The 23669-nt window shown below is 37.2% G+C and overlaps 1 long non-coding RNA gene across 1 annotated transcript in view; it reads right to left on the bottom strand.

Annotated features, from left to right (window-relative positions):
• Positions 1 to 1837: 1837 nt before the first annotated feature.
• Positions 1838 to 23669, bottom strand: part of LOC123278924 (uncharacterized) — a 97740-nt gene continuing 75908 nt past the window's right edge. Inside the window, exon 3 of the long non-coding RNA XR_011496054.1 lies at positions 1838 to 4236. This is a non-coding gene — a long non-coding RNA (uncharacterized lncRNA). The remainder of the gene's footprint in view (positions 4237 to 23669) is intronic.

The following is a 23669-nucleotide window of genomic DNA, read 5'->3' as shown; positions in this document are numbered from 1 at the left end:
TAAAGCAACTAATTTATTTGCCAAATAAATGTTTTCTCTAACACTTCCCAGTGATATGAGACAAGTTTGGATGATTTATTTAAACACTAGAATATGACAGATTCCATCTCTAGCTGGAGTTTTCACTGCTAGCTTACATTTAAAAAATGACCACCCCTACAAAATCTTAAAATATGCAATGATTACATAAACCTCTATTCCCAAAGCCATTACAAAGGAGATATATTTTTGGAAGAGAGTGGAATATATTAAACACTGTGAACTTGATAGGTCATATAGCCATTTGGAGGAAATGCTAACACATGTCAAGGTTTCTTCACCTACCCATGTTCGGTCTGCTAATTAACTCTCCTTCATGTATTTTTTCTCACCACTGTAATGCACAATGATTATCAATAACAATGAAACTGCATTACAACCCACAAGTGCTGCTCTAAAAATGTTTTACTGAGATTAATTCCATCAATGGAAAGAGGCATGCATGCAAGGAAACACCAGCTATCATCCTCCTCTATGCTGTATTGTTTCTGAAAAGAGGAAAACCTTCAAAAATTTAGCTGACTAGTGAATAGTCTCTTAAAATTTTTAAATTGTCCTCAAGAATATTAATATACAATTAGACATAATGTGTGCCTTCTGAATTCATAATGGGACAGATTTTGTCCCATTGAATATATGCTTTATTACTATTCAAAGAAGCATTTTACCAGTTCCAGTTTTCTGAAATCTTTTTGATCACTAACATTATCTGTGGTATACATATGCATTCTTTCTTTTATATATCATAATGTCCTTAAATATTAGGTATGAGCAAATATATTTTGAATGCAGTAGAATCCATATGTAAATGTATCTTGGTAAATCACTTTGGAAACTAAAGAATCCTTAAAAAGAAAAATTCCTACATAAAAATTCAATGTCCCTGACCTTTAGGAGAAAAGAGCATACATAAGGAGGTCATGATAAAATGTTTCAGTCTTACACACACAAACACACACACACACATATACACACCTGGTTTAATAAAGATGATTCTCGGCGATGGGCACCCTCAGCAATTGTGCCAAGCTTGATTAGTGACGTCTGTCTTGGTTATAGAAGAGAGACTTGGCAATCTTTCTACAGACCACAGCATTTAGAGAGAAATCATACTGTAGTTACTGGTGAGTGCTAAAAAAAACTTCATTAAAAGAGAGAGGCATTTTTCTTTATTTTCTCATAAAAGTGGCTTCAACCATTCATAATGTTGAACTGTGTATTATTAAAAGTTGTAGCTCCTATAGGACTGCTGTGAGTTCTAATTTTCTTCTGTACTTAAAACACATACTGTTAGTAGTTTAGAATGTTTATCAACTGAAAAAGGATTCTATTCTGTCATTCCTTTCAAAGGAGCTGGAATTAAGAGGTGAAACACCCTTGGTTTGGAAGTCACTATTTACAAAACTTATCCTGAGTTATTTCTTCCTTTCTCCAGACAAATGTCTCCTAACAGAGTTTTGGCTGGAGAAACACAGGAATTGAAGGCTACATTTTCCTCTTCTAACACCAGGTCAGATTCTGAATACAATACTGGTCTTGGAGCCTCAGTTAAGATCAGAGCCATTGTTCAAAAAGAGGATTTGAGAGGCCTGCCCCGTGGCACAGGAGTTAAGTTCACATGTTCCACTTCGGTGGCCCGGGGTTCACCGGTTTGGATCCTGGGTGCGAACATGGCACTGCTTGGCAAGCCGTGCTGTGGTAGGCATCCCACATATAAAGTGGAGGAAGATGGGCACAGATGTTAGCTCAGGGCCAGTCTTCCTCAGCAAAAGGAGGAGGATTGGCAGCAGATGTTAGCTTAGGACTAATCTTCCTCAAAAGAAAGAAAAAAAAAGTTTAAAAAGAGGATTTGACGATAAATTATCCCATGTTCAATCAAAGAAAAGAATACACACACGCATGCACACAGATACATATACAATTTATTTGTTTGATTTTTGTCAAAATAGATTCTCAAGTTGGAGATGAGAGGAGAAGGAAGGTCGAAGTACTTTGTGTCAGGTCATATGCTTAAATCAATATGCCACCTCCCAAATGATACCGGGCAGGCAGCACGTTTGGGAGATTCCAGAGGAGGTTTTGTTCTTGCTCATTGAGGTGTATTAGGCAGGGTGATCATATACTTTCTCTCTCAATGAGACTGTTGTTAAGTGTTCCAGAGAAATGAGAGGTGTAGTAACTCTATCATTGGGTCAAGGAACTATGAGATAACATGGAAACAAACCTAGGAATCTGAAGTTTATTATAAATTTCACTCAGATGTAAATTCTGGTTCTGCTTCCTCAAACTATGTGACTTTAGACAAATCTACTTAGTTTATCTGAACGTCTGCTTTTTCATTTGTACAATGGTGATGATAGTCTCATCTCCAAGCATGGGTGTGAGGATTAAAGAAATGAGTTAAAGTATGTAAGATTCTAGCTGAGAACCAGGAACATTGCAAGCATTTAATAAAAATTACTTTTTGGTCATTTATATCTCAAAGTGAGTCAGCTCAAATATTATTCCTTGAAGTTTTACTTTCTAAAGTTTTCCTCTACTGAGAACTAAAACTTCTTTCCTCTGGGCCTTCAGAATACATTGTTTTTGCCTCTGTGCCACCCAAACATACACTATATTCTGCCTATTCTGTCTTGACTTGTGATTGATTCTGTAGCTGCCTATTTTGTCTACAGCTGTGGGCACTAAGGTCTTGTCATACCTGTCCTTTTACCACACATGCGATCTATCCGTGTGCCTTGCACAGAGTAGGTAGTCAATGAATGTTGAGTGCATTGCATTAAGCTCATCATAACCCCAGGGACTTAACAGCTTTTATTACTGTTGTTTTTTTTTTTTATTCAAATCTGACATTGAATTTCTAGGCAATCTGAAAGAAGTTATGTGTTCTCTTAATGATTAATTTACTATTTCTTTAAAATGTGGTGGTTTGGGGAAAAATAAGAATTTCAAAAGCGAGTGTGTATTTGAGGCTAAACATATTTGACCTTAATTTAAAAATAAACAAACTGAAGCAGAGATGCGGAGGTACAAAGGGAAAACTCAGAGGTAAAGTTAATTAGACATTCTCTCTTGTAGCCATAAATACTAAGAAGTGAGCACAGCTCAGCCCCTTCAATCTTGAAGTTGACCATTAATGCTTCCTAGGCTAGTGTGGGTCTAAGGTTTGTACTGCTGTCAAGTGATGTTATGCTCAGGAAAATGGTTGAATGATATTCTTCCTAAGGGAGGAAAGCAGACTGGGCTAATTCATTTATTTATTCACTCAACCAGGAAACAATTATTAAGAACCCACTATGTGCCATGCATACAAAGGGATAAAAAGTGAATGAGACATCCTACTTACTCTCAAAGTCTAAAGGGAAGAGATAGGAATATACAAGCAATTACAATATCCTGTGGTGAGTGCTAAGACAGAGCTCCATATAGAGTGAACGAGTAGGAGTGTTCCAACTCTGATATGTAGGATGGCTCTGTGTTTAAGAAGCACTAGATTTAAGCAGAATTATTAAGATGACTCATTTGAAAACAATTCTGGAATCATGGCAGGTATTTTTTCCATTGTGATAATAAAATACAGAGTATCAAAATGATGAAATGCCTTACCTCAAATAAATTCTAGTTAGTGCGGCCAGGATTTAGTTTTTACGTGCACTGATTTTTAACTCTCAGACTTTTTATACCTCATCATATCTTTGATATTAATTAAAGTTATTACATGCGTGCAATTTAAAGAGTAGTTTTTTAAAAAGTCAGGTTAGTCCATCAGCTAGTGAACGGATAAACAAAATGTCGTATGTCCATACAACGGAATGCTAGTGAGCCGTGTAAAAGAATGAAATACTCCTCCATGCACTATCATGGATGAAGCTTGAAAACATTATGCTCAGTGAAGGAAGCCAGACACAAAAGACCACACATTGTAAATCACATGTATGAGCTTCCTAGGGCTGCCGTAACAAAGTATCACAAACTGGGTGGCTTAAAACAACAACAGGCATAGTTTCACAGTTCTGGAGGTTGGAAGTCTGAGATCAAAGTATTGACAGGGCCATGCTCCTTCTGAAACTTATAGGGGAGAATGCTTTTGGGCATCTTCCCACCTTCTGGTGATTTCCTGGCAATTCTCAGCATTCCTTTGCGTGCAGCTGCAGCACTTCAGTCTCTGCTTCTGTAATATCACTTGGCATTCTCTCCCTGTATATAAAGACAACAGTTATATCGGGTTAAGGATCCACTGTACTCCAGAATGACTTCATCTTAATTACATCTGCAAGGACCCTGTTTCCAAAGAAGTTTACATTCTGAGATACCGGCAGTTAGAACTTCAACATATGTTTTCGGGGCACACAATTCAATCCATACACTCATTTAGATGAAATATCCAGAACAGGCAAATCCATAGAAGCACAAAATAGATTCATGGATGTCAGGGGTTGAGGGGAGTACAGAATGGAGAGTGACTTTTTAATGGATAGGAAGTTTTCTTCTGGGGTGATGAAAATGTTTTGGAGCTAATAGTTGCAACCATTGAACAACACTGTGAATGTACTAAATGCCACCGAATTGTGTAGTATAAAATGGTTAAAATGGTAAATTTTATGTTATGTGTATTTTATCACAATAATGAGTAAATGAATGAATGCCAAGTCAAGTTATTCTTGTTTCCCTTGGTCACACTTAAACAGATTCATCTTCCATTTTGAGTGCTCCACCCACTTTAACATGCCTTCTCCTCCTACTTCCTCCCTACCACAAAGCCTAGAGTCAGCTTCTTGCCTCCTTGCTGTATTTCTCTCACTTTCTTAGAGAATCCTCCACTCCATGTGTTTCTCTTCCTCATTTAACCCAAATTACTCTAAATACTTTGCTTATTTAAGTTCCTACACTCAAGTTTCACTACAAACAGAATCTCCTTGTGCGTTAATGACTGAAGAACAGTGTGGTTTTCCTACTCTTACCAGCGACTCTCCCTACCCTTCTGCTATAGAATTGAATATCCCCACGTAAAAGGGGTCAATGGTAAGAATTTCTTGTCTCTGAAATGAAAGCATTTGGCCATTTTTCTACACGTTGACTTTAAGGTCTCCCCAGTGTTAAGCAAGGTCCACTCTGTTTTGCTCTGGGAACTCACTCACATTGGTGGGGACCAATTCCTACGGGACCATGAATCTTGGCAGCATGCAGCTGACGGGTATATTAGGAAGACAGCAAGCAGGAAAAAGTTTGTTTGCAAATGGTGTGAAAAATGATCTTAATGAAATATATGCAACAGGAACGTTAGATCCTCCTTGCTTCCAAGGATAGTTCCTACTAAACTCCTTGAGTTCACATATTTTGCTTTCTTTACTTCTAAGTTTTTAGCTCAATAAGCAAGTAACAGCCATTGTAAATTTGTAGTAAGTAATAATAATAAATTATAACAATAGTTAATGTTGGGGAGTGGACCTTATTTCCCTTTAGCCTGACATTTCTATATGGATGAATTTTGACTAGAGTTACACTCCAGCAAATTGGTGAGTGAAATTCATTGATCCATGTTCGTGAGTCATTTTGTTAAACTGTTGCAATCACTGGGGATCCATACTCTTTACTCCTTTCCTATCTGCCCCAGACCAGTGTGAGACAGCCTTCCTGGGTAAGGAGATCTATTCTGTGCACTTAAACTTTCCTTGAATGTGCTTCCACAGTACCCACTCGTAGAGGGCCTGGAGATAATGCTTGCAAGTCCTTTTGCCTTCACGTCAAAGCTACATTCACCTTTTAGCTTATCAGAAATATAGCTGACATTTTTTCCCTACTTATTTTGTGCACACGGGTTCCAAATTAAGAAGGTACAAAGGGGAAAAGGGATTTGTATTGACATTCTAATATTCCAGCTTGCATTTATTGTAAATTTATGTGCCAGTCATCGTGCTAAGCACTTTATCTAATTTAATCCTCACAACAACCCTATGCTCACACTGGAGGCAAAGCATGGAGAATTTCTTCTTTCTTTTTAACATTTCCCCTTGGTCTTCAATTCAAGTTTCTTTAGCTCCTTTTGTCTTTCGAGGATAGTTATTAATATGACCCTGCTTCACTTGGAAAAACTTACACCAATCTGAATTATATTTCCTAGGCATGGAAAGGTTTAGAAAGGCAGATTACTCAGGACACCTCAGAGCAAAATCCAGACTTCCTAGAAAGATATAGACGGTCACTAAGAATATTAATTCATGCTTGTCATTCTGCTAACTTTCCTGAGAAGAGATTCATGCTCACTGGAAATCAAATTGTTTGCCAGTTTTAATTATTTAAAATGATTCTTTGTCAAGCCACATGTATTCCAAAACCTCTCTTGCCCTGCTTTCTGTGAGCTGAATAGTTTTTATTTCACTTAATATTCTGCCTAGTGCCCGTTATATCATTGCTCCTAAATAAGTAATAACACAAATCTATATCGTTGCACACTGGAGAAACTTTAGAATCATCTGATTAAAGATTTTTTAAATGCTTTTAGATAAAAATCGGGCATAACAACATTTCCACCAATACATAAATACCCAAACTCTTAAAACATGGTTCAGGAAGAAAGCATCATTGCAATTTCAACTGAAGTGTCAATATCTGGTACCATTATGTCCTGCTGATGTTAAGAAACTAGAGATGTGAAAATTAATGTCTGCTTGCAGGGAAACAAAGGAACAACTGTGGGAGAAAAATCAGAGATGCCCCTGATAATGAACCTAGGAAAACCATAGCCAAAAACCTGAGGGGGGCTAGTCCATCAACATCATTTTACCTTCAAAAAGCTCCCACTTTGCCCACCCCTCAAGCAATTTACACTCAGCTCCTAGGAAACCCAGCAGCAGCATTTGGCTCAAGGTGAATACATCTGCATAGATTTCCTCGTGGATGATTTTATTAATTTCTCTGCCTTGTCTCCCCTCATAGTGAGCACTGACAAGTCACAACACCACAGTGGCTTGGAGAAGCAGACAAGTCTAAATTGGAATTTCCTTTTAAAAACACGGTGGGGCTATCTTGAGAATAGGTTCAGAACAAAGCAGAAAAAAGACAAAGGAGGATGGGAATTTTGTTCGTCTAACTCAGGAGTTATGGGGGGCATCATTAGCTGATATGCTCATTATATAATTGTAACATGCGAAATCAGCTGTGTTTAGATGAATAACATATGCTACCAGGGAACTCAAAGTCTCAAGAAGGAAGGTAATTCCTGCCAGCTATATAGCATTAATACTTGCTCTTTGGAGTGGAACCAACATGCCCTTTTCCATTTGCATCAAGATGCACAAAGAGAAGGGCAGTTGTTTCTACGAGCCAAGATTGGCATTTTGGTGCTTTCGGCTCAAGGTCATAGGAGAGTCTGCCTGGGAGCCTCTTCGTCAGTCTCTAATTGCCAGGGTCTCCCCACATGCTTGCAATATAGAGCCAAATAGGGAAACTAAGCTAGTTGTCCAGTTGGAAGGACAGGGAACATTTCTAAGCTTGCTCTTAGATTTTTTTCATAGTAGAGCCGAGCAACTCTGAACACTAGAGGGAGTTCTGATTTTGCTCAGAGTCCAGTTTTCATTTTGAAATTAAGTATTTAAGTATCAAAAGAGAAAAGTTAACTTACTTTAAAGGGCACAGACTTTTTTTATTGCAGGTTACTAATACATAGGGAAATTTATTTTTTTTCTGTTGGGCAAAGGAAGAGAGGTTTCACCTTCTTTGCTCAGTGTGGAATGAGTCAGAGCACAGACCTTTAGCTTTAAAAGACTGATGTAGATGGATGCATGTGAGAGACTCTCCAGTTTACTCAGCTTGAACCATCCTCAGCCTGCTAACATATACATTTATCCCATGATAGATTTTTTTTACATGATGTCTGAACCAAGTACTGAACTTTTTAATATTTCCAGAATTGGAACACCAATTGGAAGGATTGGGAGTTTGCCAGAAGTTTAGAGCTGCTATTTCCTACAGAAAAGGAAGAAGAACAAAGCGTGAATTATATGCATTTTTCTCTAAATACATTATGCTGAACCAAATTATGAATTATTCAAGTAATAATAATTCCACAAAAATGAACTTAACTGTTTAAGTAAAATTTTATTTAAGTAGCTCCTTGTTATACATATAAAAATATGGAAATGCAAGCTGGGTTGGGAGAGCATACTTTGAAATTCAAACTTGCTTTTATTTATTAATAGCTGCCAAAGGATACGTAAAAAAGACAGAGATTCTTCACGCATTAGTCCTGCCATATATTTTTTGTCCTCATTACACAACTAAAAGAGAAACATTTCTATGAAAGGAACTGCACTTAATTTTTTCAGTTTATATCCATCTCTACAATACAACTCTTTATCATTTTCAATTCTTTTCATTATGTTTTAGTCTTGGAATAGAACTAGACCCACGAATATCTAGATTTTTGGTCTGTATGTATATAGAGTATATAAATTTTACTCTACAAATGCAAATATGAAAAAAATGTTATATCATTTATTTTAATTAAATGGAATCTAACTCCAGGCCCCATTCCTGGCTAATAAGAAATTCTATCTAGGGGCTGGCATGGTGGCGCAGTGGTTAAGTTCCCACGTTCCACTTCTCGGTGGCCTAGGGTTTGCCGGTTCGGATCCCGGGTGCGGACATGGTTCTTCTTGGAAAAAGCCATGCTGTTGTAGGCGTCCCACATATAAAGTAGAGGAAGATGGGCATGGATGTTAGTTTAGGGCCAGTCTTCCTCAGCAAAAGGAGGAGGATTGGCAGTAGTTAGCTCAGGGTTATTCTTCCTCAAAAAAAAAAAAAAAGGAAATTCTATCTCAATTTTTTCCCCTAATTGTCACCATTCTCCTACCACAAGTCGTGTGAAGATCCTATGGAGTTTAGTATACAAAGGTAGGAGTAAAAGATTTGGCATAACAAATTTGAGAATCTCTTCTGGTCCCAGGTTTCGGTGAGACATCCACTGCATAAGTCTCCATAGTCTTTTGAATGCTGAGAGCACCTTTTCCTGTGGTTTCAGAAGATTTTTAAACTATGGTAACATCTCATTTATGTCCCGCACCACCCTAGACCTGCTGCCTTTTCTTCAGGTGCTGCAGATAACTGCGTCAGGTGGCCCAATCCCTTGCCATCCCAAGATCTTGCATTTGTTTTCCCATTTTACATAATCTTAGGCCCATTGAGCCCACTTCTTTCTTCTTAAAAGCACCCATCTGTCATATTTTCCAAGAGTAACTTCTTGCCCTGGGAACTCAGACTTTCCAAAAATTAAATCCAGCAAAGAAAATTATCTGCAAACAACTTCTGCTTTCAGCTTGGTAAGAGAAATCTTTTCTGAGTAAGGAAGAACAAAGAGTTCTAACTGCTCTCTTGAAATAAGACGTGGAAAAATATTTTAAGAACAATATGCAAATTAACATCTTAATATATGGTGCTGCCACATTTCTACGTTTTCTGAAATTTGTACAATATAGTGTACTATCTTCTTAATTGGGAGAATATAGTTTTTAGAGAGTGCACTTCCTTTTAAGTTATTTAAACCAGAAGGATGTAATAAAAAGGAGTTTTCAAAGGAGGACTAATCGGCTGCACGGTTTTTAGACTTTTCAAACCCTGCATGATGTTGTTTTCCAATTCCATTGTCTTAATAGCATTATTTTTCTCTAAATTACTAAGAAAAGGCATTCATTCTTTATCTTATTTTGGAAAAGTTTGACATTTTTAAACCTGATTGAATGTCTTCAATTTTTCTAAGTATCAATTTTGATTTCCAGACTTCCAAAACAAAGCAGGCCAATCCACATTATTACATCAGTGAATCTAGGAAAGCTAGGAATCAACTTAGGATTCTACAAACTGGCTGTTGAGCAAGGATGATATTCAGATGATGATATTTAATGACCAGTATGGCAAGAACACTGACCAAACAGAGCAGACCTATGCCATAATTCCTTAAAGGCTGAATAACCACCCTGATACTGGGAAGCATCACCAAGGCTCTCTGGGTTGACTGAGATGATCATTAGACACTTCACTCCGTAAAAATTTGTTTTAAGTAATTAGGTTGAGGAGACCATGTTTTTCCAGTATTGATGGATTTGTTGGGACAGCTGTCACCTCTTCTTATAGCTTACAATTCAGGCAGTATTTGCAGCAATGAAGTGCCAACAAGGAGGAACTCTTGATCCAGACCACAAATCTCCAGATAAAGTGGATGCCTTTTCAAGGTCTCTAATTTTTGCCATAAACAGGCTTGCTGACACAGATAAGTGGGGGTCCTCATAATCAAGAAGCATAAGCTTGACAGGGAATTCTTCAATGGCTCGAACTCAATTGATTTCCCCAGGGAAATAAATACCCAAACACTTAGAGGCATAGGTACTTGGTGTCCCTTCTGGCTGCTAGGTCACAGGCAACTTTAAGTCCAGTTTCTTTTACGTTTGGCCATATGTCTGTTTTATACTGTGAGTTTTTAGGTCTCTACCTTAGATAGATTAGAATAGAATATTGGCTACATTTCTCTAGACTAGCATTGTCCAATAGAACTTTCTGTGATGATGGAAATGTTCTATATCTATCTGTGCTATTTAATATGGGGTGGAATGAGGGGAGGGAGAAATATTCCTCTACCCTTCTAGGTTCTTCTGCTAGTCTAAGAATTAAATTGACATAGGACAGAATAACAGGAGAAAATCAAAGAAATCTAACAAATTGCATACATGTGAGAATCCCAGAAAAACTGAATAACTCACCACAATGGCTGAAGCCACCACCTTAAATACAATCTTCAGCTAAAGACAAAGGAGGATGTTGTTTTGGAATTCAAAGGACAGGAAGGCAATTCATGTGGAGATGGAAAAGCAAATGTTTCATAAACAAATATTTGTCATGCAAAGACTAAGAGATTTGGAGAGGACTCTGATCAAATGGGCCTTGCTAGGTTCCTCCCTGTCCACCACACCCAGTTCATATTATACTATAGTTATCTACAGTGAAAGCTCCTTCCTGGATCAGGCCTTCTATCTTAAATTCTTTTAGGCAGTTTAGGGGGAGGTCAAAGTTTCTTCCTGAATCTTTTTTTCTTAAAAACAATCAAGTTAAATAGATACATATGGGGTGGCAAAATCTGCTCCCCTACAGTAGCCACTACCCACATGTGGTGATTTGACCCTTGAATGTAGCTAGTGTGACTCAGGGAATGAATTTTTGTTTTCATTTAATTTTACTTGATTTAAATTTAGATTCAAATAGCCATTTGTGGCCGCCATATTGGACAGCACAGCTCAAGAATCATTAAACCTCTCTTAAATAGAATTTCAATTAAACAAACAGATTATTCTTTATATTTGAGATTACATTCTGATAAGGTCTGAAGTTCCAAGAAGACATTCAAAATATATCTTTTGATTGCATAAATGCTTTCCTGACAAGAATATAAACTCAAAAACAGAGATGTACTCCATTTAACGGTGACCATTAATCATGAAATGATATCTAAAATCTATATCATTTGCATGCCTGTCATTTAGGTAAAAAGCTAGATATTGCCTACCATTTCCCTCTCAAACAAGTGAGATTTAACAGTGGAACTATGAGTAGAATCCTGCCAAGTCCAAGAAAGAATCAGGTAGCAGGAGGTAGCTAGATGATTAGAAACTCAAGGGGGCAATGGTGGGAACCTTGGTGAGGTCTGCTCAGCAGAGACACCACAAAGAGTGTAGGTGGAGAGGATGCCAGAGTGAATGCTGCAAAGGCCAGGATGGAGATGCACAGAGAATAGTATTATTGTGCCAAAAATAATATTAATAACAGCAAACATTTGTTTGTGGCAATTACAGTGGCAGGATGCTGTGCTAAGCACTTTCAACATTTTAGAAACACCAGAAGTAAAACCACTGCACATTGAAATAGTAATTAGTAAAAGCTTATTATTTGCACAAAAATCAGTGCACAAAGTAGGAGCCTTCAAATTCAAAGACCGCTATGAAGCTCAGGGGCATGACGTTACAGGATGGCTTATAAAGTGAAAATGAGGAAGTTGTTTAACCTTTACAACGATTGGTTATTACAATGGGCTTTCTAGATGGCAGGGGATTGGTTAAAAGTGATTATCTTGTGTCATTTTTAGGAAGATGACTTATGTTTCTTTTATGATTATCAAGGCGTTTTGCAAGAAGTAGTCCAAGTTAAGTTTTGCTTGTTTTGCAGAATAAGCTAAATTAAGTTTCACTTATGTGGCTTAAATGGTTTTGTGTGCTCAGGAAATTTTCAAGTCTGGTCTCCAATTTGTATTTAATTTTAACAGTACCTAACGCACATCATTATCTTTCATCTGATAACAACCCAATGATGCAAGTGCTAGTCACATCCCCATTTTACAGAGATTAAGTATCTCACTCCCTGCCATGACAGTCAAGAAACAAATTGATACTTTGGAGTAGGGTTAAGGGAGCCAGAGTAATGCAAGAAAGGTGTGGAAGGAACTAGCAGATGGACACAGAGAGATTTGAAACCAGATTAGCAGGACAATGAAATATGGAAATATTGAAACAGAGCAGTGAAATATTGGAGCTAATCATAATTAGTAGCGTTTACCAGCAATTCCACCATAAAAACATCTATTTAAAGACACATTTTATCTGGTACCAGCCAATCCATATGGAGGTACTCTGGATTTATACCAACCTCCAAACTTCCTATTATCAGAGGAAGATAGATTGGGCTTCCCAAGGCTGTGTCTGAAGTATTACTGACTGCTTACATTGGCGGCTCAATTTGTTCAGAAAAACAGTAGAAGAGCTGGTATTGACTCAATCATTTGTAAATTGCATTGAGATGCTTTAATATGTTAGCTTTTTAAAACTATTGTGTGTTTCAAGATTTAATGCCAGTTAAAAAAAATCTACTTCTTTTTCTAATAACTGTGCTCATCAGAAGCAATCGTATATTCTATTAAGTTCAGATGAAAGAATTGGAAACAAATAGTATTAAGGGAAAGTCACCACAGCCGTCTTGGTTGGCAGTTGTATAATCTGCAGCAATAATTATTAACCTGCAGTGGGGCTGGCAGACAAGACACTGCCCACACGGCCACCCCTCCTCACAGAGACGCATGCGCAGATTCTGACACACCTTCCCTTGGTCATCTGAGTTGAGAATTGCCAGGGGATTTAGGTGACAACCACTAGCAGGGCATATTATGCTACTAGAAATCCCAAGGATTTGATTCTCTCCATCCTACAGTCTGTGAAATGTGTATTTTATAATATGAATAAACATTGGGATGTCAAAGTATGTCTATTTCAGTGCTCATTTAGAAAACAAAAAATAAGAAAAAACAAAAAACCCTTATATTTCAGATTCAGATCTCCTGGAAATAGGTTATTTTGGGGGAGAACTCTGTGGGTGGCTTTAAGTTCTTATTTTTGCACTAGGAACACAGCTGTCACTTGTAACAAAATCACGGAAAAGAAAGTCCTGATGCAGTTGGCCATTTAGTCCACTGCCAGGAGGCAGCTCTTCACAGTGTATTCCCTGGTGATTTGTCCAAATGAGTTTAAAATGACTAAAATGATGAAGCCAGAAACACTTTCACTGAGATACTATTAAATAGTCTAATAGGATTTAATTGCTCCCGTAGTTTTACCAGATTCATCATCTGGTGCAAAGAAGTAAAAGCAAATTTTGAACATTTAATTTAGCAATTTGTTTTTAAAAATGCATACAGCATTTTCGTGATCTGAAAAGTCAACATAGAAATCATCAGCCTAGAAATTAACTTGGGATATTTAAGTTTAGAAATCGAGGAAAATAACTGAAGATAGAAAATGCTTTGACAATATAAGAGATATTTCTGTGGCTGGTAGAATCATAGGAAGAATATACTAGCTGTTTAGTACCAGGCTTCAGCCAGCCCAGTGGCTTAGTGGTTGAGTTCGCATGCTCCACTTTGTTGGCCCAGGGTTCGCCGGTTTGGATCCTGAGTGTGAACCTACACAGTGCTCATCAAGTCACGCTGGGGTGAGGTGGCATCTCACATAGAAGAACTAGAAGGACCTACAACTAGAATTTACAACTTGTACTAGGGCTTTGGGGAGGCAAAAAAAAAAAAAAGAGGAAGATCAATAACAGATGTTAGCTCAGGGCCAATCTTCCTCACCAAAAAAACCCGAAAAAAAACACACCTAATACCAGCCTGCATATTTATTTAATATTAGGCTTCATAGACTAGACACAAAGTAGCAAAACTAGCTCAAGACAAGATTTTTAAGCAAGTGAAAGTATTCTTCACCAGGCTTCACTCATTTTCTCTCCTTTAGCCTCTCTTCTTACTTGGCCCAGTGATTTCTGCTACAACTTCGCCACATTAACTCCATCCTCTTAAAACGTACCCCATACAAAATTTATTCCTTTCTTTTCTATATCCCCTTCTCCAGGATTCTTCAAATATCAGCTGTCCTGTTTTCCATTCCATCAGATATTTGCTCCTTATCAGGTAAGCAATGAAAAAATCTGATAAGCAAATTAGTGTTTATGAAAAGTGTTAGATTCCATATATATACTTTTCTATACTTGGTAAGAATTTATAATTTAACCTTCTTTTTATCATAAAAGGGAGTGGCAGTATAATGCCAACACAGCAGACCCCATCAGGAAAATGTGTGATATTACAAGAATTTATTTGAAAATAATAGGCTTAAATCCCAGAATATTTTACCCATGAAATCAATTTTATAAAGTCTAGTTAGGTGACCAGCTGGCCTATATAAGCCTAATTAACCCATAATATCTTTTGTATCACTGTACAGTGTTCTGTTGTTGCCAAGAGAAATCCTCAGTTTCAAACGAGAATGTATGACTACTGAAGCCAGCAAGTGGGTCATCTCCCAGCTTGAAGGCTAGTTTCCAGGACAAAACCTGCCTTTCGCAAGCAAAACTTCCATGACCTCTCCATCTTTGTGGTTACAATGTTAAAAGGGGCAGTAAGGGATGTTTAGTCTAAAAGGAAATAAAAGGGGTTGGGACAGAAGTTGACGAAACGATATTGTAGTTGAGAGAACGATTAAGCATGCGTTCTAAAGAAGATCAAAAACAAAGAATAGGCGCCACCCCTTGGCCAAGTGGTTAAGTTCACACTCCGCTTCTGAGGCCTGGGGTTTCACCAATTTGAATCCTGGGCGTGAACATGGCACAGCTCATCAGGTCATGCTGAGGCAGTGTCCCACATAGCACAAACAGAAGGACTTGCAACTAAAATATACAACTATGTACTGGGGGGCTTTGGGGAGAAGAAGAAGAAGAAGAAAAAAAGAAGATTGGCAACAGATGTTAGCTCGGGTGCCAATCTGACAAAAAAAGAAAAAGAATAGAGTTTCTGAGTATGCAATAATTAAGAATTTTATCATGTTCCTTCTGTCCACTATGGGACTCAATGCAATGCTAAATTGATTCTCACCTGGAATATTTTCTGCATGTCCCAATTTCAAAAAGCTACTTAGGTGCCATAGATATATATTATATACATATGCATATATTGAAATAAATTTCTAGGTCCAAGATGGAGCCACTCCTACCCAGGGTGGCACGTCAGCAAACTGAAACTTAGATAACTTCTGTGTCCCTGAAAATGTTCCACTTGACCAGAAACATGGTAGAACCAGTCAGCCTATGCCCAAACACCAAGCCAACTCTGGGCCTTCTCACCCCAAACGAGGTCAACTGGGTGGCCCCAGCCAAACAGATAGTTTGTATTTTTCTCTTCCTTTTTCGTTACTTTTTCTCCCACAGAAGCTTCTTCTCTTCCACCCCATTTTGCTCTTCTCCAAAAGGAGACTGTTCACTTCATGAAGTGTTAAAGTTTGTTTGTACCACCTAAATTGTCTTCTTTCACCGTTTTTTAACAAACAGGTTAATAGTTTCCATGGACATTTCTGCTTTTACTAATAACATAGCTAGACTAAAAAATATATATATAAGTATGTATATATATATATATGTATATGTTTAGCCACAATCAGCTTTATTTGATTTATTCTGAACACAGACTGACATCATTTGAAATTAAGTTCTAAAATTTGGCGCATTTTCTAAATGAAACATAGAATTTTTAGTTCTTATTAAGTGATAAAATATACTTTAGAAAGTGAAAATTACAGACTTTTGAATACACATATGTTTACCTAAGGGAGAGTTTCTATGTTCTCATAGGCATTTATATTTTGTCATAATCTATATTTGTCTGTATTTGTCATAGTCTGAGTCTCATAAAATGTAATTTTTAGTCAATAATATTTAGAATCTGTTTTTACTGTTCATTTGCTTTTGATGAGCTTATTATGTAGTTAAAAATGAAGAAATGTATAGAATAAATAAAAAGTTGAACGTGGGGATTCTGAACAGTTTGCAGCGGCTCTGCAATGTTTTTAGGATATTGTCAATAAAGAGACTCTTCTGTTGTTAGTGCTTTATAGATTACTGATTTATTCACTAATTAAAGAAATCCTAATTGGCCACCTACAAAATGAATAACAGTGTCCTAGTGGATGTGACATCCCGGAGAAAGGGCTATGCTGCTGAGAGATGTTTATCTATGGTCAAAGTCCTGCAGGGGCACTTCATTTATCAAGATACAAGTAAACATACATAAATTAAAAAACAAATGACTTTTCTTACTAATTGATTGGTTAATGAGCTAATTAACAGAACAAGGCTGTTCTAAATATTTAACTTATTTAACAATTTTAAAGGAAGTAGATAATATGCTGGTTAAAAATATTTAGCTTTTATTCTTAAGACAGTAATTTACCTGTATTACTATGCTATGCCCTGAATAAATCTACTTAGCATTTCCATATTATTAAAAAATTTTATAAAGTCTCTCAAATTTCATGTATTTACCTCATTAGGCAGATTATACTAAATTAATGGGCTTTCCTGACCTGCTCATTGTCACACAATTAGCAGCAGAGCAGGTACTAGAAAACCAGTTTTCTTGAGTTCTAGGACTCTCTGCCTTTATACGTATTAGCTTCTTCCTTGTCTTTGCTTTTGAATTCTTCCTCTTTTTTCACCTTTTATTTTCTTTTTATTATCCTAATTTATCACTACTAGAAAACACCTTCATCGGTAACACTGCCTGGGCTTCAAAAAGAGAATGTTGGAGAAAAACCTTCAACAAGTTGAAGATCCATTAAAACGAAAGGGTTTTATGTAACGCAGGGTTTCCTTGGGTGGGTATAGGTAAATGGACCTCTTACTAGAGAACCATCACACTGAACTCTACATGCCCAGAGACCTGCAGCTCTTTCACTTCTTTTGCAAGAGTTAAAAATAAAAATGTGAAGCCAAAGCTTCTTTGCAATGCACGTTGCAACAGTGCAGGCGGACGGAAGTAGAGGTCTGCGACTGGCCCTTCCCCTGCCTGCCTTCACCCACTGACCGTCAGCAACAATCTTCTACCATTGTATGCTGTCATCGTGACACAGAATGAACTCAGGAAATTATTCTACTACTGGGTCTCTATTTTATTTGAAAAATGAATCAATGAATGGGAGATCAAAGGGAATATTTAAAGAGGACAGCAGTATCAATGTATCACACATACCAATTTAGGAAATCTTAAAAAAAAATCAGATGATATCTTTATATCTTTCTACATTGTCTACAATGAGTTAGAAAAACTGCATACAAACAAAGTTAGGCACGAAATGTAAATTGCTATAAATGAGAATTTTGAATTGTAGAAATTAAAGACACTAACAAGTTTGTGTTAACTGCAAACAATGTTAGAGATCACATAGGCTGTGATTATTACTGAATTTACATTAACATTATATTCTAAATCACAATGGCTTTAGCCATTTTTTGTGTGATGTTCATTTGCCAATTTCTTAGAGAGTGGAGTCTGTCCCGAGAAACGACTTTATCTATCTCCCCAATCTTTTTGAGAATCTCAGATTTTCTTGCCTATATCCTTGAATCGATCTGTGTTATCCTATTAAAATAGATCTGACTCTCCAGCAAAGATCGTTTTGTGTGGCAGTCAGCACCACCACCACTCTCTTTTTCGGTGGGTGGAAGACTCTCTCCTGTTCATACCACCACCGACGTGCCCTCATTAGAGGTGCTGTGGTAGCTCAGTACGTCTTGAAACAAGAGGAAGAAGGTGCTTTTATTCTCTTTTTATGCTCAGACATGGGCACCCTGCTGCCAGCTGGCCTGGTCCCTAAATTATGAACTGGTGTAGTTCTTTCTATATAAACCCAACATCAACCACAACAAAACTTTAAATTTTCTCTGTCTACATTTACTTCCTAGGTGATATCCTCCTGTCTCATGGATTTAAATAGGGTCTATATGCTGATAGCTTCGAAATTTATAACTCCAACCTCATTCTCTCTTCTGAACTCCAGATGTGAAAATTCAGCAGCCCACTCAACATCTCCACTTGCACACCCAATAATCCCATCAGTCTCGATGTTTCCAAAAAAGACTCCTGAACCTCTTTCCTCACCTATTATTCTACATTTCAGTAAATGACATTCCATTTTTTTCCACTTGTTCAAGCCAAAACCTTTAGAGTTTCTTAGACTGCTCTCTTTCTCTCACTTACCAAAGCCATTCTTTCAACACATCCTATTCATATGGGCTCTAAAATTTATCTAGAGCCTGACCACTTCCCACCTACCACCTTCACTGCTGTCACCCTAGTCCAAACCACACCATCTCTTACCTGAATTATGGTTCTACTAGTCTTCTTAGCGGTCTCACTACTTCTATATTTGTTTATTGACTGTATAATCTCCCGAGGCAGTCTTTTCAAAGCTTAAGCTGGATTATGTCACTTTTCTCTTCAAAACTCTAAAGACCCCCTCTCATTCAAAACACTTTGCTATGGCCTCTAAGGCCCACATGATCTGACTCTTGCCGCCTCCACTCACTCTCTTTGACTTTCACTCCTGCCGTTTTTCTCCCTTACTCCTGTGTGCCAGCCACTTCTGTGTGGCTTACTGTCACAGTCCCTTCATATTTCTGGTCAAATATCTTGTCACTAGGGATCTCATTATATAAAATAGCACATACTCTAGCTCTTTCGATTCCCCTTAATCTGGTTTAGTTGTTTCTATCACAAAATCTAGAGCCAATCTCCTTGGATTTCCAGCTCTGCCATTTAATAACTATCAATTTGGCCAAGACACTATGCCTCATGTTCCTCCTCTATAAAGTGAAAATACTAATAGTGTCTGTCTCATAGAACAATATCCGGAGTATAGTGTTACATGAGTGTTTATTAATACTACTATTATTTTTCTTACTATTATTCATAGCAGGTACTATCAACTGACATAGTATATATTTCTTTGTTAACACCTTCCCCCATTAGAATGTAAGTCCACGGGAGTACTTTATTTCGCTCACTGAATAACTTCCAGTGCCTTTAATAGTGCCTAGCACATGGCAAGTCCTCAATATGTGTTAGATGCATAAATGAATGATGATGGGAGTATTGAAAAACATTTCAGCTTTATTTATAGGCTAGTCCTAGAATTTTGGTTATACTCATCTTTATAAGAATAAGCCTTATAAGCTTTATAAGAATAAGCTTTCTGCTTGAATATAACAAAGATCAAGAAAAATAATATGTTTTATTTGTCTGGCTCTCCTTATTTTTTGCTGGGAAAGATTCGCCCTGAGCTAACATCTGTTGCCAATCTTCCTCTCTCTCCCTTTTTCTTTTCCTTCCTCAAAGCCCAGGTATGTAGTTGTATATTCTAGTTGTAAGTCCTTCTAGTTCTTCTCTGTGACCCACCACTACGGCATGGCTACTGACGGACGGACGGTGTGATTCTGTGCCGGGGAACTGAACTCGGGCCGCTGAAGAAGAGCGCACTGACCTTTAACCACTAGGCCATCTGGGCTGGCTCATTTGGCTCTTATTCTTTATCAGGAAAATATCTGCAAAGTACAGTAGAAGCAAATACACAAAAATCATGAGTGCAGCAAATCCTTCTAACCCCTCATACTTTCACGGTCACCATACAGAAGGTTGTGATATGGAATTTTTCAGATATTTTATTGTAAATTTTATAGTAGATATTTTATTGTAAATAATCTTCTCCAGGGGCCAATCTTACCCTGAAAGTCGCAGAGCAGGGTGACTTTACCATGATAACTTTAACTTAGCTTTCCACTTGTAGTGATTCCCTGAGTTACAGGCCAGCCTGAGAAGGCAGGAGGATTCCCATCTTAAATGTAAGCTTACTAGTTAGTGTTCAATGCATTTATTATGGTCTTTTCTGTATCGTTTACAGACTAAAGGATGAGAAGTTATGTCTAAGCCAGCAAGGCCCAAGAAACCCAAGAAACAGCACACATAATTGATTACATTGCTCTGCATGTCTTGCATCCAATTTAAGCTTCCCTGATATACCCGCATGCCCTACACCTAACCTGTCATTTCTTGTGTCCATTCATAGTGGTCTCTTCATTTTTCTACGTCAACACAAAGGGTTATCTTAATACATTTACCTATATTATCAGCAGACCATAAAGTTATGTAAGTTTTCTGAATAACTGATTCTATAAAGTCTCATCAGTTTTCTCCTGTCATTGCCACTGCTACTTCTGCCTCAAAGATATGCATAATTATACCTCATATTCTTGTCCTGTTATATGGACCTATTTTCCTGTTCACAGCAGTTCATGGTTTTAAACAATAATCAAAACCTTTTGCCAACTAGGGAGAGCTATTAATACTGATATAGATGGAAGCCACTGCAAATATTGAGCTGTGTGAGTCCCAGGAGGTCCAGAGACTCAAAACCATCAGTGTGCCCTGCTTGTGACTAGGTACATCTACGACGTCATAGATTCAAGTAGATAATGCCACCAGAGTGAGAAACTTTCTCATTTTACCCAGTTTTGTCCATCTCTTTATACATTCTAGGTATTAGTCCTCTGTCAGATTTATGGTTGGCAAATATTTTCTCCCAGTCTGTAGCTTGGTTTTCATCATCTTAACAGGGTCTTTTGCACAGCCCAAGTCTTTCTTTTTTGATTTTGATGAAGTCCAGTATATCATGGATCATGGTTTTATGGATCATGGTTTGATGTTGTCTATCACTCTTTGCCTAGACATAGATCTTGAAGATTTTCTTCCACATTTTTTCTGAAAATTTCATAGCTTTACATTTTGCACTTAAATTAGTGATTCATTTAGAATTAATTTTTTGTATAGGGTATGAAGTTTAGGTTAATGTTCTTTTCTCCCCCTGTGTATATCCAATTGCTTCAGCACCATGTTGAAAACCATATTCCTTCTTGATTGGATTGCTTTTGCACTTTTGTCAAAAATCAGGGCATATTTATGTGGCTGTCTTTCTTGGTTCTCTATTCCATTCCACTGATTTGTGTGTCTGTCTCTCCACCAATCACACAGAGTCTTAACTAGTCAAATTTATGTGTATGGAGCTGTTCACAATATTCACTTATTTTCTTTTAATGTCTGCAGAGTCTGTAGTGATATTCCAGTTTCATTCCTGATATTGGTGGTTTGCATCTTCTCTCTTTTCTTTCTCAATCTTGGTGGAGGTCTATCGATTTTATTGATCTTTTCAAAGAACCAGCTGTTTCATTGATGTTCTATTATGATTTGCCCTTTCTTTTTGTTGTTTTAACTTCTACTGAGTTCTGCTTTTACCCTTATTTGCTTTTTCTGCTACTTTTTTTCCTCCTCTTTTTCTAGGTTCTAGATAAAAACCATACCTTGCAATTAATAATATTCTAAACATTCATTTTGTCAGTCCTTTAGGTGGCAGAGAACCTAAGGTGATGCCCCTTTCTGGGATGGCCTGCCTCCTGTGACTGCTCGTATAGTCCTGGATATCACCACCCAACTTAGGAAAACTCAGAAGGGCTGTCCTAGCTCCGGTGCTCCCTGTGGGGTTAGCCAAGGCTGTCGTTGGGCCTGCATTGAACTTGACTTCCTGCTGTGCCCAATCCTGCTTTCTTCTTTCTAGGGCTCTTGTCCCCAAGGGCTTTCCATTATAAACATCTTTTGTGATAAACACCATGTCAAATTCTCTTCTTGGTGAACTCAAACCTGCCACATAATTTGCCAATGGTCTCTTAACTAGAGTGCTTAGTTCAGTTTCACTTTTTCGTGCTGATATACTTGAATTAATTTTTACCTTCTTAGTTTGTGCTTTCAATTTATCTGTTTTCTCACTTTTATTTTGTCTCATTTTGCCTTGTTTTGGATGATAAAGATGTTTCTCCCCACCCTGTTTTCTTTTTATTTGGGAGATAGGCAGTGTTATTCCATTCTTTTCCATTTCGTAGTCTAACATTACATTCTCTTTCTATTTATTTGTTAGTTATTCTAGATATTTCATTTTATATACCTAAAAAATTCTAATGTTTATTCAAATTTCTTTACTCTTCTATAAAATATTACAAGGAAATAAGAGCACTGTCACTCTAATACCTACCTTACCAAACATTATCCAGTATTTTAGCTTTCTCATTAATTTCAATCTCAAAAAAAGCATTAATACAGGCGTTGTTTACGTCTACTCACACATTTACCAATTTTTTTGTTCAATGTAATTTTTAGCTTCTCAGAAGATCTACCTTTGATCCTCATCCCTTTAGCTGAAAACATCTACTAGACATTTCTTTAGCGAAAATTGATTGATGATAAACTCTTAGCTTTTACTGGTTGGAAAATGTCTTTATTTCACCCACCTTCTTGAATACTAGCTTTGTTTGTTGTACAATATTAGGTTGATACTTACTTTCTTTCAGCACCGTGAAGATATTGTTTCCCTTTCTTTAGCTTATATTGTTACCTTTGAGAAGTCAGCTTGTAATTTATCCTTTTGTCTTACTGATTTTAAATTCTTACTGTTGTCTTTGTTATGCAGTTTGATTAATACACAGACATATTTCTTAATAATTACATGCTTAGAATTCATTGGGCTTCTTGATTTTCATGATTGATGTTTTATGATTTTCTAGCAAATTATCATCCTTTATCCTTGTTCTTTCAGAGTTAATTTTATTAAATTAAGACTTTATCTTTTTAGAGCAGTTTTAAGTTCGTAGCAAATTTGAGGGAAAAATACTGAGACTTCCCATACATCCCCTGCTTGCATACATGTATAGCCTCTCCCATTATCAACATCTGCCACCAGAGTGGCACATTTGTTACAATTAATGAACCTTATACTGACACATCATCATCACCCAAAGGCCGTAGTTTATATTAGGGTTGACTGTTGATGTACATATGAGTTTGGACAGATATGTAATGGCATGTGTCCATCATTATAGTATCACACAGAGTATTTTCACTTCCCTAAATATCCTCTGTGTTCCATCTATTCTCCTACCATCACAACTAACCTCCACCCCCACAACAACTGATCTTTTTACTGTCTCCATAGTTTTTCTTCTCCAGAATGTCATAGAATTGGAATCATACAGTATGCAGCCTTTTCAGGTTGGCTTCTTTTACTTACTAATAGGCATTTAAGGTTCCTCTATGGTTTTTTGTGGCTTGATAGCTTATTTCTTTTTGGCACTGAATAATATCCCATCGTATGGATGTACCACAGTTTATTTATCCATTC

Source organism: Equus asinus, chromosome 20 (assembly GCF_041296235.1).
Source record: "Equus asinus isolate D_3611 breed Donkey chromosome 20, EquAss-T2T_v2, whole genome shotgun sequence".
NCBI lineage: Eukaryota > Metazoa > Chordata > Mammalia > Perissodactyla > Equidae > Equus > Equus asinus.
This window is presented reverse-complemented; position numbering and strand designations above follow the sequence as displayed.